This window comes from Callithrix jacchus, chromosome 14, assembly GCF_049354715.1.
Source record: "Callithrix jacchus isolate 240 chromosome 14, calJac240_pri, whole genome shotgun sequence".
Taxonomy (NCBI): Eukaryota; Metazoa; Chordata; class Mammalia; order Primates; family Cebidae; genus Callithrix; species Callithrix jacchus.
Window position 1 is genome coordinate 41,294,341 of NC_133515.1, and position 22,257 is coordinate 41,316,597.

The 22,257-nt window shown below is 44.7% G+C and overlaps 1 long non-coding RNA gene across 1 annotated transcript; it reads left to right on the forward strand.

The window, feature by feature from the left end:
- Positions 1-17,583: 17,583 nt before the first annotated feature.
- On the forward strand, positions 17,584-22,137 carry LOC144579158 (uncharacterized). The gene is made up of 3 exons (XR_013526088.1): positions 17,584-17,842; positions 17,927-18,071; positions 22,011-22,137. It is a non-coding gene; the product is annotated as an uncharacterized LOC144579158 (long non-coding RNA).
- The last annotated feature ends 120 nt before the right edge of the window (positions 22,138-22,257 follow it).

Sequence of the window (22,257 nt, forward strand, 5' to 3'; positions counted from 1 at the left end):
AGACTTCTCAAAAAAAAAAAAAAAAAAAAAAAAAAACAGAAAGAAAGAAAAAAACATGCCTATCAACTCTGTGCCTTTCCAAAAACCCATAGCTGCTTTCTAATCAAGATAAAAACATCACACAAATCCAAATTGAAGACCATCCTTCAAGATACCCAATCAGTACTCTTCAAATGTGTCAAGATCAGGATACACAAGGAAAAACCAAGAAACCATCATGAAGAAGAGGAAACTAAGAGGATATACTGCCCTTGAGGGAACCTATGCTGTGCATGACTGTCAAACGCATCTCCCAAGTGGAAGCTCTGAACACTATCTTTCAGTTTTATCTGCATTAAAAAAAAAAAAAAAAAAAAAAAAAAGACTGGGCTGGGCACAGTGGCTCATGCCTATAGTCCTAGCACTTTGGGAGGCCAAGGCGGGTGGATCACAAGGTGAGGAGCTCGAGAACAGCCTGGCCAACATGGTGAAACCCTGTCTCTACTAAAAGTACAAAAATAAGCTGGGTGTGGTGGTGGACGCCTGTAATCCCAGCTACTCAGGAGGCAGGAAAATTGTTTGAACCTGAGAGGCAGAAGTTGCAGTGACCCAAGATCACGCCATTACACTCCAGCCTGGGTGAAAGAGCAAAACTCTGTCTCAAGAAAAAGAAAAAAAAAAAAAAAACGACTAAATTACTTTTTATTCTAGCTCTACAAAATATTACAAAATCATTGTTATATAAGACATGATCAAGTTTGGGCCCGGTGGTTTATGCCTGTAATACTAGCATTTTGGGAGGCTGAGGCGGGCAGATCACCTGAGGTCAGGAGTTAGAGACCAGCCTGGCCAACATGGTGAAACCCTGTCTTTACTAAAAGTACAAAAATTAGCCAGTGTGGTGGTGGGCGCCTGTAATTCCAGCTACTCAGGAGGCTGAGGCACAAGTTGTAAGATCTTTTAGGCCGACTGACCGCCCCATAGATGCCATGTTAACCTACGTGACCTGCTTGGACACTCCAGATGAGTTCCTGGAAAATCTAAAGTAACTGGAAGACCATGAAAAGAGGAAGAAATGATCAACCCCTGAGGTGCCTACTTAACTTAAATTAACACATTCTCTATTGTTCCTCATTCCTGCTCCAATTGATAAGGCCATTGGACCTTATAACCGACCTTGGTCAACCTGTGACTCCACACCCTGCGACCCCCTCCCAGCTTGCAAAAAAATGGCCTAAAGTTACTTCTGTAACTTTCCACTGTTTATCGCAAACATTTAAAACCAACTCCTATACCTCTGCCCTCCGCTGACACCTTTTTGGGCCTCAGCCTACCTGCACCCAGGTGAGCAAACAGCCGTGTTGCTCACCCAAAGCCTGTTTGGGAGTCTCTGCATTTAGGGCGCATGTTTTAACAGAAGTGAGCTGAGATTACGCCACTGCATTCCAACCTGGGCCACAAGAGCGAGGCTCCGTCTGGAAAAAAACAAAAAAAGACACGATCGAATGAAACCCAAAAAAGTAGGGAAAAAGTTATGCAGAAGTAGGTGAGGCAGTGATTTTTTTTTTCTTTTTTACAATCCCACAGGTTGTAAGTTAATTTTTTTTTTTTTGAGACAGAGTTTCACTGTTGTTACCCAGACTGGAGTGCAATGGCATGATCTCGGCTCACCGCAACCTCTGCCTCCTGGGTTCAAGCAATTCTCCTGCCTCAGCCTCCCAAGTAGCTGGAACTACAGATGCATGCCACCATGCCCAGCTAATTTTTATATTTTTAGTAGAGATGGGGTTTCACTTTGTTGACCAGGATGGTCTCGATCTCTTGACCTCGTGATCCACCTGCCTCGGCCTCCCAAAGTACTGGGATTATAGGCATGAGCCACCGTGCCCGGCCTGGTTGTAAGTTAATTTTTAAAATCATATTATTTTCTGGATTTGAGTATGTTTTTTGTATTTGTCAGCTTAAATTTTTTTTGAATAATTTTAGATTTACAGAAAGTTACAAAGATAGTACAGAAAGTTCCCATGTACCCTTCACTCAGCTTCCCTTCATGTTAACATTTTACTAGTATATAATACTTTTTCCCTACTTTTTTTTTTCTTTTTGTCCAAACTAAGAAACCAACATTTGGTACAATACAATTAACTAGACGACAGACTTTATTCAGATTTAACCAGTTTTCCCATTAATTTTTTTTTCTGTTCCAAGATCCAATCCAGGATCCCACACTGCATTTAGTCATCGTGTCTCCTCAGTTTCCTCCCATCTGTGATGTTTACTTTATAGTAATTCATTAAATGGTACATTTGCTTGAAGTGATTTTCTAAATTCATGTTATATTTAACAACACAAATAAAAACAAAAACAAAATAATCATAATGGTTTTTCACAGCTCTTAGAATCAGGGCAGCCGCCCCCAGCCTGACCAGCCAGGCTGTGCATGGCCTGGTCCTGGCCCACCTCTGCAGCCTCTCCGGGCCTCACAATGACCCAGGCAGGCTGCTTCCTTTCAGTCTCTCACATTTACCTTGCTCCTTCCTGCCACAAGGGCTTTGCACATGCTATTGCCTCCTCCCAGCACACTATGCCCTCTTCTTTACCAAAGTAACTCCTACCCCACCACTGACATCATCCCAGCATCCCTCTAACAGACCAGCCTTCCCTGGGCTCCCTGGCCAGGCAGTGACAAAGATTCTTTGCTTGACTAAACTTTAGTCAACCTCCTGAACTTTGTCCTAGGCCCATCTGTGCATTTCCTTGTAAAATCTAGTTTTAGCAAGGAATCTTGCTAAGTCATCAAGAACACCTCCCTTGGATATTTGATCTCACTTACCCTTGATATCTGATTGGGTTTCTCACCCTCCCCTATCCCCTGGGGTGATAACTGATCACCTGGACTGACTTTAGCAAGAATCCTGTGAGGTTGGTTTAGCCAGAATGACCCCTTATCCTAGACGTTAGCTCTTAGTCATTTACCATCCACTGACCCCACCCTGCTTCTTGGCTACAAATTCCCACTTACCTATGCTGTAGTCAGAATTGAGCCCAGTCTCTTTCCCCTGTTGAAAAATCCCACTTTAGTGATCCCTATGCCTATTGTAATGGTCTTGAATAAAGTCTTCCTTACCATGCTTTAACAAATGCCATTGAATAACTGTCTTTAATAGTAGGATCTCCTTACCACAGGCTGTCATCACCAACCACAGGGGCAATGTTAAACTCGTTTGAGTGGTTATTTGTGTTTGTGTCCCTTTCCTTGCTAGACGGTAAGCTCCATGAGAGCAGGAACCACACCTGCCTGGTTGACCTCCACATCTTTAGCTTCCACTGCTGTGCCTGGCACAGCAGGTGCTCAAGAAATATTTGTTCATTTAAGAAAGAAACAAAGATGACAAAACATGCCCAAAAGGTGGAGTGGGGAAGGGAAAAAGAGGAGGGAATTACCACACTGTTTTTAGCTTATTTATTCCCTTTTCATAAAGGTGGAGAAGGAAGGTCAATAGACACTGCTTACTAGTGTGTAAACTGCCAGTAAAATCTTCTTAGGGCTGGGTGCGGTGGTTCACACCTATAATCCCAGCACTTTGGGAGACTGAGGCAGGCGGATCACTTGAGGTCAGGAGTTCGTGACCAGCCTGGCCACCATGGTGAAACCCCATCTCTACTAAAAATTCAAAAAAATTAGCGCAGTGTGGTGGCAGATGCCTGTAGTCCCATCTATTAGGCAGAGGCAAGAGAATCACTTGAACCCAGGAGGCAGAGGTTGCAGTGAGCCAAGATCATGCCACTGCACTGCAGCCTCGGTAACAGAGCAAGACTTTGTCTCAAAAAAAAAAAACAATTTTTTTAAAAAAATAAAATTTTAGGAAGGCGAATCCTGGTAAATCAGAAGATGACTGTTGTTTTTGGATGGGTTCTCAATGAGGACAATTGGTTTGGGAGCTGAGTTTGAGAGGAGATGCTGAAGAACTAAATTGCTGTGTAGAGTAAAAATTTCCAGTTTCCCAGAGCCATCCAGCAATCCAAGAGGGAGGAGTAGGTAGGAGAGATCAGAAAGGACAGTAGAGCAAGCAAATTACAAGTCATGTGCTTTTCAGCCTTATTTTTATTACTACTTCTAATTTTAGTCTATATGATACTGATTCTGTGACACTTATTACAGTTCCTTTTAGGCCAATTTAAGTATTCCTCTAGCGCTTAAAAAGCATATGGGCCGGTCGCGGTGGCTCATGCCTGTAATCCCAGCACTTTGGGAGGCCGAGGCGGGTGGATCACGAGGTCAAGAGATCGAGACCATCCTCATCAACAAGATGAAACCCCGTCTCTACTAAAAATACAAAAAAAAATTAGCTGGGCATGGTGGTGCGCACCTGTAGTCCCAGCTACTTGGGAGGCTGAGGCGGGAGAATTGCTTGAACCCAGAAGGCAGAGGTTGTGGTGAGCCAAGATCGTGCCATTGCACTCTAGTCTGGGTAACAACAGCGAAACTCCGTCTCAAAAAAAAAAAAAAAAAAAGCATGTGAATTCTCTGCTGGGTGTGGAGTTCAATTGTATCTAATAGATCAAATGTATTAATTTTATTGTTTAAATTTTTTATTTTTAAAGACACGATTTTACCATATTGGTCAGGCTGGTCTCAAACTCCTGACCTCATGTAATCTGCCCGCCTCGGCCTCCCAACGTGCTGGAATTACAGGCGTGAGCCACCGCGCCCGGCCTGTTTAGATTTTCAATATCCCTATTTATTTTCTCTCTGATTGCTCTCTCGGTCTCTAAAAGTAGTGACTTTTGGAATTGCACAGGCATAAGCATATTTATTTAAAATTTTAAAAATAGGCCAGCGACTCAGGAAACTGAAAAGGGAGGATGGCTTGAGCCCAGAAGTTTCAGGCAACGGTGAGCTGTGATTGAGCCACTTCATTCCAGCCCGGGTGATGGACAGAGATCTGGTCTCTAGGGGAGGAAAGAACAAAGAAAAGAAACAAAACCAAATGAAAAAGTAAAGTAATAGTTTTGAAAAATTATAGGTTATTTTCTTTCCAAATTTAGGTTCAGTGGGTACATGTGCAGGTTTGATACATGAGTAAATTGTGTGTTGCACACAATTACATTTTTCAAATAGTTAGGAGTGAGGAAAAGCAACAAAGAAAACACAGGCCAGAAAGCAAATGATAGAAAACAAGAAAAACAATAAGGGAGTATTTAAAAAGCAACATGAAATAACAGAAGACAAGACTAAATGTATCTATAGAGCTATAATTGATTGGCAGAAACTCGCCAATTAAAATTAAGTACTTTCAGATGAGATTTAAAAACATTAAATGCAAACATATGCTATCAATAAAAGATATGCTTAAAATACAATTGCAGCCTGGTGTGGTGGCATGTGCCTATAATCCCAGCTACTTGTGAGGTGGAGGCAGGAGGATTACTTGAGCCCAGAAATTTGAAACTAGCCTGGATGACACAGCAAGACCCCATCTGTGTGTGGTTTGTGGGTCAATTTAAAAAAAGAAATTGCATAAAGAATTTGAAAGTAGGCCGGGCTCGGTGGCTCACGCCTGTAATCCAAGCACTTTGGGAGGCCAAAGCGGGCGGATCACAAGGTCAAGAGATCAAGACCATCCTGGCCAACATGGTGAAACTCCATCTCTACTGAAAAATACAAAAATTAGCTGGGCATGGTGGCACGCATCTGTAGTCCCAGCTACTCGGAAGGCTGAGGCAGGAGAATTGCTTGAACCTGGGAGGTGGAGATTGCAGTGAGCCGAGATTGCCTCACTGCACTCCAGCCTGGCGCCTGGTGACAAAGCAAGACTCTGTCTCAAAAAAATAAAAAAAGAGATCGAGATCCTGGTCAACATGGTGAAACCCCGTCTCTACTAAAAGTACAAAAAACTAGCTGGGCATGGTGGCGTGTGCCTGTAGTCCCAACTACTCAGGAGGCTGAGGCAGGAGAATTGCTTGAACTCAAGAGGTGGAGGTTGTGGTGAGCCGAGATCGCATCATTGCACTCCAGCCTGGGTAACAAGAGCGAAACTCTGTCTCAAAAAAAAAAAAAATAAATAAATAAATAATAAAATAAAAATAAAAAAAAGAATTTGAAAGCAAAAGAATTTAAAATCTCAATAAATTTTTTAATAACTTGACAAATTGATTTCAAAGCATGTTCAAAAGAGTAGATTCAGAGGGTAACAAATATTTGTTGAGTGCTAAATAGGTACCAGGTATGTATTATAAAGCTGTAATAATTAAAACAATGTGAGGTGGAGCCAGAAATCTACAAATAGAGTCAGCAGAAACAGAATAGAAAGTCTGGAAATAGTCTTACATATGTATAAGATTTGATCTGTTGGCTGGGCGCGGTGGCTCAAGCCTGTAATCCCAGCACTTTGGGAGGCCAAGGAGGCTGGATCACAAGATCAAGTGATAGAGACCATCCTGGTCCACATGGTGAAACCCCATCTCTACTAAAAATACAAAAAATTAGCTGGGCATGGTGGTGCGTGCCTATAATCCCAGCTACTCAGGAAGCTGAGGCAGGAAAATTGCCTGAACCCAGGAGGCGGAGGTTGCGGTGAGCCGAGATCGCACCATTGCACTCCAGCCTGGGTAACAAGAGTGAAACTCCGTCTCAAAAAAAAAAAAAAAATTTTGATCTGTTATAAAGATGGTATTTCAAATATGTAGGAAAACAACAATTTTACTTTTATTTGTAAAAAATAATAGTAACAAATATAAAATGTAAAGGTAAATCTCAGCTCGTAAAAAAGATGTCAGATAGAATAAAGGTCTAAACATGAAACTGTACTTAAGTAACAAAATAAAATATAGGAGTTTAAGATTCCCTCTCTGGGTCCTCTCCCACGACAGCATGGGAGCTGCCTTTTCTCTCTGTCTAATATATATATGAGTTTATTTTTTATATTTGGAATTCTATCTCAATTACTTGAAGAATTTGAATAAGTAGTTCACAAGTTAAATATAAAGGGCAATTAACCCCATGAAAAAATGCTTAACCTCACTACTAGTTTAAAATTGAAATTAATACAGCAGTGATGGGGAAGGATACCCTTGATGTAAACACAAACTGGCACAACCTTTTTCGAAATAAATTCAGTAATATCTATCAACAATTTTAAATGGGTGGTTCCTTTAATCTGGCAACTCCATTTCTAAGAATTTAGCTTATGAAAATCCTCTATATTAATATAAGTATGTGGATTTCTGCATGACTTAAAATAGTAATGCTGGACATGATGGCTCATCTCTGTAATTCCAACACTTTAGGAGGCCAACGCAGGTGGATCTCTGGAGCCCAGGAGTTCCAGACCAGCCTGGGCAATATAGTGAAACCTCATCTCTACAGCATAAAATAAAAATAAAAATAAGCTGCTAGTGGGGGCACACACCCATAGTTCCAATTACTCAGGAGGCAGAGGCAGGAGGACTGCTTGAGCCTAGGAGTTTGAGGCTGCAGTGAGCTATGATCATGCCACTGTACTCCAACCTGGGTGGCAGAGCAAGACCCTGTCTCAAAAAAAGAAGAGGAAAGAAAGAGAAGAAGAAAAGGAGGCTGGGCCCAGTGGCTCACACCTGTAATCCCAACACTTTGGAAGGCCAAGGTGGGTGGATCACCTGAGATAGGGAGTTCCAGACCAGCCTGACCAACATGGTGAAACCCTGTCTCTACTAAAAATATAAAATTAGCCAGGCATGGTGGCACGTGCCTGTAGTCCCAGCTACTTGGGAGACTGTGGCAGAATTGCTTGAACCTGGGAAACAGAGGTTGCAGTGAGCTGAGATAGCACTATGGCACTCCAGCCTGGGCAACAAGAGTGAAATTCCATCTGAAAAAAAAAAAAAATTGAAGAAAGGCAATTGAGGGAGGGAAGGAAAAGGCTGGTGGGGCCTGAGCAGAAGGAAAGGCAGGCACCACCCTTCAGGGCCTAATGGGCCACTAAGAATTTGGGATTTCCTCCTAAGGGCAATGCAAAATCATTTAAGGATTAGAAAAATGCTCCTTTTTAAAAAATATGATTCAGACCAGGCAGTCTCTGTAGCTGTGTTTTGGGCAAGAGTGCAGGTATATCCTGGTTGAAGCAGTTACCCAGAGGAAAATGGGAGGAGGGCCAGGAAGGCAACCAGAAGAACTCCAGGGGAACTCCTCTTCAGCAGGAAGACTCTGGAGGAACCTGCTGACAGTGCCAAAGCGCAGGCCACAGATCCACACTGCAGACTGGAGGATCATGGCATTCTTGGATGGGGATGGAGGTGCAGCCAGTGGGTCAATTTTGGTAAGGCTGTCAGTCTTTTTGAAAGACCAGCCTCAGAATCCTAACCTAAGACAAGGGCTGCAGGAGACCAGGACTCAGGGTGGAGGGAGTTGCTATGGGTATCATTTCTTGAGGGATAGGGAAAGGGAGTGCTCAGGAGGAAACTTAAGTGGAAAAGCTTGGCCTCTGAGTACTAGAGCATTCTAACGTATACTTTTAAGATTTCTTTTTTGTGCATTGTAATTCACACCAAGATTTCAGATAAGTCTGTTAACCTTCCACCTGTGCTGAAGCAAATAATTAAACAGGCCTGTGTCCCTGTCCCAGACAGAAAACAACATTCTCAGTGCCCCCTTTTCCTGCACTGCTGAGGGTGCCAAGATACTCTCATCTTTTTTTTTTTTTTTTTGAGACGGAGTTTCGCTCTTGTTACCCAGGTTGGAGTGCAATGGCGCGATCTCGGCTCACCGCAACCTCCACCTCCTGGGTTCAGGCACTTCTCCTGCCTCAGCCTCCCAAGTAGCTGGGATTACAGGTGTGTGCCACCATGCCCAGCTAACTTTTTGTATTTTTAGTAGAGACGGGGTTTCACCATGTTGACCAGGATGGTCTCGATCTCTTGACCTCGTGATCCACCCGCCTCGGCCTCCCAAAGTGCTGGGATTACAGGCGTGAGCCACCGCGCCTGGCCTCTTTTTTTTATTTTTATTTTTTGAGACAAAGTTTCGCTCTTATTGCCCAGGCTGGAGTGCAATGGCACTATCTCAGCTCACCACGACCTCCACCTCCTGGGTTCAAGTGATGCTCTTGCCTCAGCCTCCCGAGTAGCTGAGATTACAGGCACGTGCCACCACACCCAGCTAATTTTGTATTTTTAGTAGAGACAGGGTTTCTCCCTGTTGATCAGGCTGGTCTCAAACTCCCAACTGCAGGTGATCCACTTGCCTTGGCCTCCCAAAGTGCTAGGATTACATATGTGAGACCCCGTGCCTGGCCGATGCTCTCATCTTTCAAGAGAGGGTGGTCCTCCTGGAGCTCCAGGAGGTAAGCATCAGTACATGGCAAAGCGGAAAATCCAAGTGAAGTATGAAGAGGAGACACTCCATCACTCGCCAAATATTTCAGAAAAGTCAGAAGCTTGATAAAAAGAACAAGTCCCTGCAATAACATGGGCAGGTGATTTTCAGCCAGAAGATGTATAGATGACACAGGTTGAAATAATCAGGCAGCTGGAGAAGTAGCCCCTCTTGTCCCCCTTTTGAAACTCTCAAAAAGCAGATAAGTGTAATTCATGCTAGTAAAAAAAAAAAAGTCACATTCATTCAAAGTGACTCAGTCACATCCTCAGATCCAAATGTGGCTGCAGGAAGCCCTGGTATGCAGCCTAAAGTGGAAGTCACACACTCCTATGCCTGTAGGAGCCAGACAGGCATCACAGGGAGGCAAGCAGGCCCCAGGGTCCTGGGGCATCCTAGCTCAGCTCCAGGCAGTTAGTACTGCCATGCTGTTGGGGAAGATCTATGCTGTCTAATTTTCCAGTTAAATAACAATAACAGAACTATAAATCCAGATTTTAATGTGAAATTTTAGAATTTTTCTACATTTACAACTAATTCAAAAATTATAAAATAGAAATCAAATATGCTTGAGGTTGGATATTATAGTAATATTAGCTTCCTGTTGCCCCTATAACAATTACCATGAACTAGGTCACTTAAAACAGCACAGATTTGGCCGGCTGTGGTGGCTCACCCCTGTAATCCCAGCACTTTGGAAGGCTCAGGCGGGTGGATCACTTGAGGTCAGGAGTTCGAGACTAGCCTGGCCAATATGTTGAAACCCTGTCTCTACTAAAAATATGAAAATTAGCGAGGTGTGGTTATGCGCACCTGTAATCCCAGCTGCATGAGAATCACTTGAACTTGGGAGGTGGAGATTGCAGTGAGCCAAGATCATGCCACTGTACTTCAGCCTGGGCAACAGAGTGAGACTCTATCAAAAAAGGGAGGATGGGAGGAAGGGAGGGGCAAGGTGGGGCGGTACAGGCCCCATCTCCACAAAAAATACAAAAATTAGCCAGGTGTGGTGGCACATGCCTACAGTCTCAGCTTGAATTGCTTGAATCTGGGAGGCAGAGGTTGCAGTAAGCAGAGATCATACCACTGCACTCCAGTCTGGGCAACAGAGCGAGATTCTGTCTCAAAAACACAAAATAAACAAAAAAATATATATGTAAATGAGATAATACAATACATAGTCTTTATGTCTTTCACTTAGTATAATATTTTTGAGGTTCATCTATGTCATAGTGTATATTAGTAGTTCCTTTTTTTTAATCTTCTATTATTATTATTATTCTAGAGATAGGGTCTCTCTATGTTACCCAGGCTGGTCTCCAACTCCTGGGTTCAAGGGATCTTTCCACCCAAGCCTCCCAAAGTACTGGGATTATAGTATAAATGTGAGCTACTATGCCTAACCTTTTTACTAAAAAGTAGTTCCTTTTTATGCTGTGTTCTGTCGTGTGACTATACCACATTTTGTTTATCCATTAAGCTGTTGATGGCTATTTGGACTGTTTCCTGTTTGGGGTTATTATGAATAGTGCTGCTATGAATATTCATGTATAAGTCTCTGTGGACATATGTTTCAATTTTTTTTGGGTAGATACCTAGGAATGAAATTTCTGGGTCAATGGTAAGTTTAATTTTAATTTTTTAAGGAAATACCAGGTAGGGCACAGTGGCTCATGCTTGTAATCCCAGCACTTTGGGAGGCCGAGGTGGGCGGATCACAAGGTCAAGAGATCAAGACCATCCTGGCCAACATAGTGAAACCCTGTTTCTACTAAAATACAAAAATCAGCTGGGTGTAGTGGTGCACGCCTGTAGTCCCAGCTACTCGGGAGGCTGAGGCAGGAGAATTGCTTGAATCTGGGAGGCAGAGGTTGTGGTGAGCCAAGATTGCCCCACTACACTCCAGCCTGGCTCCTGGTAACAGAGCAAGACTCTGTCTCAAAACAAAACAAAACAAACAAAAAAAACTACCAAACTGTTTTTCAAAGTGGCTGTAACGTTTAACATTTTCTCTCTTTTTGGTTGTTTTTGTTTTTTTGGACAGAGTCTCCCTCTGTTGCCCAGGCTAGAGTGCAATGGCACGATCTCAGCTCAATGCAACTTCCGACTCCTGAGCTCAAGCAATTCTCCTGCCTCAACCTACCGAATATCTGAGACTATCATGTGCCCCAACACCTGGCTAATATTTTTGTATTTTTAGTAGACACGGAGTTTCACCATGTTGGCCAGGCTAGTCTCAAACTTCTGACCTCAAGTGATCCACCCACCTCGGCCTCCCAAAGTGCTGGGATTACAGGTGTGAGCCACTACACCTGGCCCATTTTACATTCTCATCAGAAATGTATGAAGGATCCGGTTTCTCCACATCCTTACCAACACTGTATTACATATCTTTTTCCCATTGAATTGCCTTGGCATCCTTGGGCTTGGCCAAAAATAAATTGACCTCACATGTGAGATCTGAGCTCTCAATCCTATTCCATTAGCCTATACGTCTATCCTTAAGCTAGAACCACATTGTTTTGATTATTGTAGCTTTGTCATAAGTTTTGAAATCAGAAAAGTGTGAGTCCTCCAGTTTTGTTCTTTTCCAAGATCGTTTTGCTATTCCAGATCCTTTGCATTTCCATATTAATTTTAGAATAAGCTTGCCAATTTCTGCAAAAGTGGCAACCAAGATTTTGATAGGGATTTAAAGGAAAAAAATGAACAGACTTTTCTATACTCAAAAACACTTCTAAAACCAAATGTCTGGAATTTTTCCTCCCCAACATCAAGCAATTCTTCAGTTCTCTGCAAGCACCAGTTGGATCTCCAATGACTCAATTCAATTTTGACAGTACCTACCTGGAGTTAGTGAAACCCCCACAGCTTAAGGGCTGAGTCCCACAATACTGCCTCTGACTTCCAATGCCAGTCTCAAATAATGGGTCCTCAGGTTACCCACACTTCTGTGTGACATAGCTACAATGAGGGGTTCCCACAACCCCCTTTTCAGATTCAATAATCTGCTGTAGTGGCTCACAGAACTCAGCTGAGTACTTACAGCTACAGTTTATTATAAAGGATACAACTCAGAAACAGCCAAATGGAAAAGATGCACAAGACAGGGTATGACAAGAGAGGGGCACAGAGCTTTCATGGCTTTTTAGGCCCTGCACCCTCCCAGGACCTTAAATGTGTTCTGGAAGATCTCCAAACCCTGTCACTTAGGGTTTTTATGGAGTTCCCATTATGTAGGCATGATTTACTAAATCATTAACCTTCTGTGATTGGCATTAAACTTCAGCCCTTCTCCCCTCCCCAGAGGTCAAGGAGATGGGGCTGAAAATTCCAACCCTCTAATTACAAGGTTGGTTCCTCTGTCAACCAGCCCCCATCCTCCAAGAGTCACCTCATTAGCATAAACTCCAGTATGGTTGAAAGGGGCTTTTTATGAATAATGAAAGTGTTCCTCTCACCCCTATCACTCAGGGAAATCACAAGAGTTTTAGTTCTATGCTAGGAAACCAGGGCAGAGATCAAATACATATTTATTTCTTATTACAGCACAGGATTGCATTAAACTTGCAGATCAATTTGGGCAATATTACAATATTGCTATCTTAACAACAGTAGTTTTTCTGTTTTGTTTTGTTTTGTTTTGTTTTAAAGAAGGGCCTTGCTATGTTGCCCAGGCTGGCTCAAGCAATCCGCCTGCCTTGGCCTCCCTAAGTGCTGAGATTATAGGTGACAATAGTAGTTTGATTTTTTTTTTTAATCTCCAATAATAGTTTGTTGTTTCTATATACAGGATCATGTCATCTGTGAAAAAAAGACGGTTTTACTTCTTTTCTAATGTGGATGCCTTTCTTTTTATTTTTTGGCCTTTTTTTTTTTTTTTTGAGACAGAGTCTCACTCTGTCACCAGGCTGGAGTGCAATGGCGCGATCTCGGCTCACCGCAACCTCCGCCTCCTGGGTTCAGGCAATTCTCCTACCTCAGCCTCCTGAGTAGCTGGGATTACAGGCACGCGCCACCATGCCCAGCTAATTTTTTGTACTTTTAGTAGAGACGGGGTTTCACCATGTTGACCAGGATGGTCTCGATCTCTTGACCTCGTGATCCACCCGCCTCGGCCTCCCAAAGTGCTGGGATTACAGGCTTGAGCCACCACGCCCAGCTATTTTTTGGCCTTATCACACTGACTTGAACCTCCAGGACAATGTTAATTAAAAGAGGCAAGAGAGGATATCCTTGTCTTGTTCCTGATCTTAAAGAGAAACATTCAGTCTTTATCATTATATGTAATGTTGATGGTAGGTTTCAGTTAGATATGATTTATCAAGTTAAGAAAGTTCCCTTTTATTCCAAGTTTGAGGGTTTTTTTTTTCCTCAAAGATGAGGTTTCACCATGATGGCCAGGCTGGTTTTGAACTGACCTCAGGTGATCCACCTGCCTTGGCCTCCCAAGGGGGTTGTTTTTTAAAAAAATCATCAGTGAATGTTGGATTTTGTCCATGTCTTTTCTGCATCCGTTGAGATTATATGATTTTTGTCCTTTATTTTATTTTTTCCAATTAAATTAAATAAAATAAATTTTTTTTTTTTTTTTGAGACGGAGTTTCTCTGTTGTTACCCAGGCTGGAGAGCAATGGCGCGATCTCGGCTCACCGCAACCTCCGCCTCCTGGGTTCAGGCAATTCTCCTGCCTCAGCCTCCTGAGTAGCTGGGATTACAGGCATGCTCCACCATGCCCAGCTAATTTTTGTATTTTTAGTAGAGACGGGGTTTCACCATGTTGACCAGGATGGTCTCGATCTCCTGACCTCGTGATCCACCCGCCTCAGCCTCCCAAAGTGCTAGGATTACAGGCTTGAGCAACTGCGCCCAGCCCAAAAAAATTTTTTTGACAGAGACAGGGTTTCATCATGTTGGCCAAGCTAGTCTTGAACTCCTTCACCATGTTGGTCAGGCTGGTTTTGAACTCCTGACCTCATGATCTACCTGCCTCAGTCTCCCAAAGTACTGGGATTACAGGTGTGAACCACTGCACTCAGCCTTGTCCTTTATTTTATTACTATAGTGATTCATCTAAATTGGTTTTCAGATGTTAAATCAACCTTGCTTTCCTGGGATAAAGCCCTCTTGGTCATGACATATACTTCTATTTAAGTGTTGCTGGGTTTTATTTGCTAATTTTGTGCTAAAGATTTTTGCATCTATGTTCAAAAAGGATATTGGTCTGTAGTTTTCTTTTCATGTGATATCTTTGGTTTGAATCAGGATAATACTGGCCTCACAGAATGACTTGGGAAGTGTACTTTCTTCCCCTATTTTCTGAAATAATTTGTGAAAGATCGGTGTTATGTATTTTTAAATTATTTGACAGAATTCACTAGTAAAGTATTCTGTGACTGGGTTTTTATTTGTGGGGAGATTTTACATACTAATTCCATTTCTTTACTTGCTATAGGCCTATTCAGACTTTTTATTTCTTCTTGAGTCAGTTTTGTTAATCTGTATCTTTCTGGGAATTTGTCCATTTCATCCAAATTGTTCAATTTATAATTATTTCCTTGTAATTATTTTTGTTTCTGTGTGGTCAGTAGTGATTTTGTAATTTATGTTTTCTCATTCTCTTGGTCTAGCTAAAAATTTCTCAATTTTGTTAACCTTTTCAAAAAACGGACCTTTTGTTTTATTGATTTTTCTCTATTCTTTTTGTTTTCTATTTCTCTTATTTCTACTCTAAACTTTATTATTTTCTTCTTGCTGTTTGCTTCAGATTTAATTGGTTCTTCTTTTTCTAGTTTCTTTTTTAATTTATATTTATTTATCTATTTTTTATAGAGATGGGTCTGACCATGTTGGCCAGACTGGTCTCAAACTCCTGACCTCAAGCAATCCACCCGCCTCGACCTCCCAAAGTGCTGGGATTACAGGCGTGAGCCACCACACCCAGCCTTTTTTTTTTTTTTTTTAGTAAAGTCTAGTTTCTTAAAGTAGAAGTTTAGATTGTTGATATAAGACCATTCTTCTTTTCTAATGCAGGTATTTATAGCTATACAGTTCCCTTAAACACTTCATTTGCTGCATCCTGTATATTTTGATATATTGCATTTTCTTTTTCACTTAGTACAAAAGATTTAATAATTTTCCCTGTGATTTCTTCTTTGATCCATAGATAATGTAAAAATAAGTTGTTTAATTTCCAAATATTTGGGGATTTCCCAAATTTCTACATACTCACAACCCACTATGGATGTAATATTGCCCAGAATTTTAATTTGGGATTCTTCTTTTTTTTTTTTTGAGATGGAGTCTCCCTCTATTGCCCAAGCTGGAGTGCAGTGGCACAATCTTGGCTTACTGCAACCTCTGCCTAGTGAGTTCAAGCAATTCTCCTGCCTTGGCCTCCCAAGTAGCTGGGATTACAGGCGCCTGCCACCACACCCAGCTAATTTTTTGTATTTTTTTTAGTAGAGACAGAGTTTCACCATGTTCACTAGGCTGGTCTCCTGACCTCAGGTGATCCATCGGCCTTGGCCTCCCAGAGTGCTGGGATTACAGGCATGAGCCACCACACCCCGCCAATTTGGGATTCTTATGGGTGTGCTTTCCCTTTGACTATGGTCCTAAATCTGTTGCTATTCTTGCTGTTGTTTAGACAACAGAATTTGTTACCAATGTATTTAATCACCCTTATTTAAATATTTTTTGCAAAGTCTTCTAGGTTTGTTTTTCTTCTTGAGTACTTCCTCCAAAATGATTTTAACTTTTTTTTTTATTGTAAAATGTTTCTAGAAAAGCAAAAAAGAGGCCGGGCGTGGTGGCTCACGCCTGTAATCCAAGCACTTTGGAGGCCAAGGCAGGCAGATCACCTGAAGTCGGGAGTTCAAGACCAGCCTGACCAACATGGTGAAACCCCGTCTTTACAAAAAAAAAAATTGCTTTATATATTAGGTTAAACCATTTGAAAACACTCTATTTACCTTTGAATGTGACCTTGTTTTCTGGCACTTCAAAGATGGTTTTCAATGTGGCTCTTTGCAGGGCAAGCATTTTAAGGCCTTGTTGTCTGCAATTTTCCTTTATTTCTTTTTTTTCTTGAGATGAGGTCTCACTCTGTCAACAAGGCTGGAGTGAAGTTGTGCAATCATGGCTCACTACAAACTCCACCTCCCAGGATCAAGCAATCCCCCTACCTCAGCCTCTCCAGTAGCTGGGAATACAGGTACACACCACCATACCCTGCTAATTTTTTATTTTCTGTAGAGATGAGGTTTTGCCATGTTGCCCAGACTGGTCTTAAACTCCTGAGCTCAAGAGATCTACCAGACTTGGCCTCCCAAAGTGTTGAGATTATAGGTATTAACCACTGTGTACCCCCTGCCTGAGAAGATTTTTATTTTGATCTTTTTGCATTTGAATGACAACTTGGCTGGTTGTAAAATTGTAGGTTAAAACTTGTTTTTCTTTTCTACTTAAGAACTATTACTCCATTATCTTCTTATACCCAATGTTGTTGAAAGGTCTGACATCAATCTAATTCTTTTAGAATTTCCTGTTTGGTATTCTTTTTTTTTTTTTTTTGAGACGGAGTTTCGCTCGTTACCCAGGCTGGAGTGCAATGGCACGATCCCGGCTCACCGCAACCTCCACCTCCTGGGTTCAGGCAATTCTCCTGCCTCAGCCTCCCGAGTAGCTGGGATTACAGGCGTGCGCCACCATGCCCAGCTAATTTTTTGTATTTTTAGTAGAGACGAGGTTACTGTCCGACCTACCCTCTGCGGGAAGACTGAGCTCGTTCGGAAAAAACCGGACCGCAGGCTAGAGGAAATTCCTTAAGTTCAGGCTTTATTGAGAGGAAAGAGCCTCCGGGCGGACCAGCCAGGAGGAAGAGGAGAATGGCCACGCTGCTCAGAGGGGCAGGGTTGTTTTATAGGGGGCTGAAGGGCTGGGGGGTGGGGAAGCCAAAAGCCGAGGTGGTGGGCAACTGTTGGTCAGTTTGAACTGCTGGGCGGGAAGCTGGGCCGTGGGAAGCTGGGCGGTGGGAGGGCTAGGGCCGGTATGTAAAGTGAGAGATAAGGGAGCCTCTTTGTGGGGGAGGGAAAGAGAGAGAGAGAGAGAGAGCTTTCGTGGTAGGGGCAGAGTTTTCCAAACATTCCCGACTCCTTAAAGAAAAGAAAAAGAGGGGGTCGGGGCGTCGGTTGTCTCTCTGGCTACTTCCTGCTGACAAGGGTCGATGGGGGGGGCGGGGTTCTGAAGAGGTCTCTTTTCTTAAGGAGCCTGGATGTTCGGGGAGAGGTCTGTTTCTTGCACTCGTTCAGGGTAGGGTTGGAGCAGCATCTGGTGGATGGTGACTCGAGTCAGTTCTTGAAAGCGCCGCTATAGGAACTGTAGAAAGCAAGGAGCAATAAGTAAGATTAGGCAAACGGCTACTAGGGGCCCAAGCAATGGGGACAAGAGGGTATACATAGAGGAAGACCACCACGCTGTGGCTTCAGCCGAGAACTTCTGACTCTGCAGGTTAGTTTTGAGTTTCTGGAGGCTCTCGATTCGGGTTTCTACTAGGCCGGATTCGTTGATGTAGTAACAGCACTCTTCCTGTAGGAAGATACAGGTCCCTCCTCGTTCAGCAGTGAGCAGGTCCAGGGCTCTTCGGTTCTGCAAGGCAACTTGGGCAACTGAGGTGATCTGTCATTGGAGTGATGCTAAAGACTCAGTAGAGTCATCAATAGCCGCTTGGAGTTGTGAGGTCAGTCGGGCTATGGCCAGGTGAGAGTGGACTAGTGCCCCTCCTCCTAATCCTGCTGCAAGTGCTGAACCAGCAAGGGAGACTCCAACAGCAATGGGTAGGAAGGCAGCTCGTCGGGTGTGGCGATGGGGAGTTTGCAGCATCTGGAACTCGGCTGGGGAATATATAGTGAGTCGAGGGACTAGGGTTACCGGGAGGCATAAAAGAGATGAGGAAAGGCCAATGTAGAGAGTTTTTGTTAAGGTCTTGTTACACCCGAAAAACGTTCCTCGTGGGGCTTTTATATTAGTGGTTACCCGTATAGTTCTGTTACAGCTAGGGAAGTTTTGGCCTAGGGAATAGCACACAGGTAGCTGTTCAAAATCAGGTGGAGTGTAGAGATCGACTTCCCTGACGGGGGAGAAGGAAGAAGTTGAGGCTGAAAGGTGAGAGGGATGGGGTAGGGGACTGCAACGAAGGGAGTCTGTCCTAAGAAGGCACACATGAGGCATGAGGTTAGGTCAGTTAATCCTGAGAGGTTAGCTAACTTGATTCCTTCTTGGAGAAAGGTTAACCAGGAAAACGGAGACGAATGTGGTTGCAATTGGTCATTCAGAGATTTTTCTTGTAGGCTAATGTCAGAGTGGACTTGGTGGACTGTACGTACGTATGCCCACCAGATGTACAGGTGGGAAGAGGGATATTTGGTATCTATGTGGTCATACACGGCAGCTTTCTGGGGGCTTTTCCACCGGTTGTCCCAGGGGTCAGGTATGAGAAGGGAATACCGTGTAGAACCAATAATGGTGTTTCCTTCTCCATCTACATCTGGGATGATTTTGAGCTGAGATCGGGCAGGTACTGTGGACTCGATAGCTATATGTATTCGACAGCCCATCCAAGTACATCCCATGCAGGAGCACCAAGGAGTATTATTGCATGCTCCTGATGGTTGGTCATGGTTGAAGCACATGAGAGGTATAGTAGTATGGATGTTGCGGAATTTGGTGAAGTTCAGCTATACGGCACTTTGGCATCTGGCTGCGGGGCAGTCGGAAGTTGCAAGAAGGTGGTTGTGGCTGTATGGGGGGGTATTACAGATGAAGGTGGTTTTGGTATAGTTTTCAGTTAGGAAGAATCTCCATCTGTAGGGGGTGTGGCTGCTAGGCCCTGGTAAGTTTGACAGATAAAGGGCCAGTAGGAACAGCCTTCCAGCATAAGGAGGGTCCATGAGGGGCCTTTTTTACCCGAGAGAGGTGAACCCAAGATGGGATTTCAGCAATTCTTATAGCTGATGGAGTGGTAAGGAGGACTGTGTATGGTCCTTCCCACTTGGGGGTGAGGGGCTTTGGGGAGAGAGACCTGATAAGAACTGAGTCCCCAGGGGAGACTTTCTGTGTATTTTCAGATGGCTGGGTGGGTTGGGGAAGAGAAGCGTTGGCGTGTTCTCGGAGAAGGCTGCGAAGGAGAGTAAAGTAGGGGAGGTAGCTGTCTAGAGGAGTAGTCTCTGGCGGTGGGGGAGTTGAAAGTAGGAAGGGGCAACCATACAGCAGCTCAAATGGGCTAAGCTGTGACGGGCCCCGGGGTCTTGCTCTTACCCTGGTGAGGGCGATAGGAAGTAAGGTTACCCAGGATTGGCGGAGCTCAAGCATGAGCTTGGTCAGATGCGCCTTTATTAGGCCATTGGCCCGTTCTACCTTACCAGGGGACTGGGGATGGTAGGCGGCATGTAGCTTCTACTGAATTCCTAGAGAGGTAGAAACGGCATTAGTGACTTTGGAGATAAAGGCTGGGCCGTTGTCTGACTGTATGGTAGCCGGGAGTCCAAAGCGTGGGATGATGTCTTGAATGAGATGAGTGGCTACTGTCCCGGCAGACTCAGAGGCTGTGGGGTAAGCTTCAATCCAGCCTGAAAAAGTGTCAACAATGGTTAGCAGATACCGGTACTGTTTGTGCTTTGGCATATGGGTGAAATCAATTTGCCAGTCTTGGCCAGGTAGGAACCCACATAGCTAATGAAGCTGGCACCGGGGATGACAGGAACCCTGGGAATTAGTTTTTGCGCAGACAGTACATGAGGACTGGACTTCCTGTATGGTACTGAGGAGATGGTGAGGGTGAAAAAGTGGGTTGAGGAATCGGTATAAGGCTTTAGGCCCAATGTGGAGTGAATTATGGATGTCTTGGATTATCTGGTACCTTTGCTTTTCAGGGAGGATGAGGAGGTTATGCTTGAAGGCCCAGTCATCCTTGAACCGTACCTCGGGGGTAGACTGGAGGGTCTGGAGTTCTGAGGCAGAGTATTGAGGGCTAGGAGAAAAAGGCTGTGTGGGCTGGCGGTGGGGAAGGTTATGACGGCCTTCAGCTTTGAAAGGATGTCTCGCCCCAGAAGGGGAACTGGGCAGGTGGGGATTACTAAAAAGAGTGGGTAAATGGAGTAGAGTTATATGAGCACATGAGTGGTGGGGTTTGGTAGGGGATACTCGGGGTCCCGTCGATTCCCATGACCGAGACCTGGGAAGGAGTGAGATGGCCAGAATAGGAAGGAAGTGCGGAGTAGGTAGGCCCCATGTCTTGTGACCCTAGGCTCGGCGAGGGTAACCGGAGTCGGAAAGCCAGGGCCCCGCTAGTCGTCTAGCAGCCCTAGTAGACTGGGGAACGGAGCTCCCTCGGAGGTCGGCTCCTGGCAAGCAGGCTCCTCCCTACTGAGGGTGACCGCCGGCTGCGTAACGCCAGTGTGTCTGTTTTGAGGAACCGGCACCCTGGGGAAGCTGGGGCAGTCTGACTTCCAGTGTCCCGGGAGCCGACAGATAGGGCAAGGCTTAGTTGGTGGCCATGGTTGTGGACAGGCTCGGGACCAGTGTCCTTCCTTTCTACATTTGAAACATGCCCCTGGAGGGGCATGGGTTTCGGCCTTGGGCTTCTGGTTCCCTGCCGGCCTTAGAGCCGCCACTAGGGCTTGGGTCTGGAGGGCAGCCTTCTGCTTCATGTGAGTTTGGCGGGCAGCCTCAGCCGCATCTTCCCTGGCATTGAATACTTTAAAGGCCATTTTTACCAGGTCTTGGATGGGAGTCTCTGGCCCCTCTTCTGCTTTCTTTAGTTTCTTTCTTATGTCGGGTGCTGATTGGGAGATAAAATGGGAGGCTAATACAGTGGCCCCGTTTTGGGAGGCTGGGTCTAGTCGAGTATACCGGACTAGGGCTTCTTATGCTTGAGTGAGGTATTGGAATTCTTTAATATAGGTGGACGGGTCGGCTGAGAAGGATCCTAAACGTTTCTCAATTTGGGACAGGTCTTGGAGTGAGAAAGGAACATGGACCCTGATTAAACCTTCTGCGCCTGCTACTTCTCGGAGTGGGGCCAGGATAGTTGGTTGGTGGGGGCGGGTGTGGGCCGCCACCGGAGAGGCAAGAGGAAGTGCGGCCTCTGAGGGAGGGGGCTCGGAGGGAGTAGAGGGAGAGCAAGGCATGGCCTCTGAGGTAGGAGGTGCAGAGGGAGTGGGGGAAGGGCGTGCCGTTGATGGCGACTGGTTGCTGAGATTGGCAGGAGAGGACAGATGTTCAGGCAGATCCTCCGGTGAGGAGTAGGGAGGGGGAGAGGTAGTGGAGGAAGATTTACAGGGGGTTTGAGATAAGAGGATTTGGTAGGTGGAGCAGGAAGAACATAGGTCGGGGTGGGTACGGAGGTCCCAAAAAGCCTGGACGTAAGGAATTTCATTGTCCTTGCCTGTGCGGCGACAAAAAAAATCCTCGAGATCTCGGAGGGTGTTGAAATCAAAAGTGCCAGTCGGGGGCCAATGTGACTGGTTACTGAGTTTGTATTGGGGCCAAGCCACCTGGGACAGGAAAATAAGCTTTTTCTTTCTGAGGGTTTGGGAATATCCCAATTTGGTAAAATTTCGCAGCAAGCACCCGAGGTGGGTGCTCAGAGGTATTTTGGACTCTGAATTTCCCATGGCAGGCGCAGCTACAGACCCTCCGGCGCAGATGGGCAGATGCAACGAAAAGGCGTCCCCGTTCATTGCAAATTCCCCAGAGTACAATTAAGTACGGAAAGGGAAGTGGTCAGAGGGGCGTCCCCTGTCTGGTGGCTGTCCATCGGAAGGCTCCTGGAGCCGGAACGGAAGACTACCTTGGCTCGGCCGAGACTAGGCAAGGAGTCCGTGCGGAACGCCGGAGAGGGAGCAACTGCACTGTGCCGTAGGAAG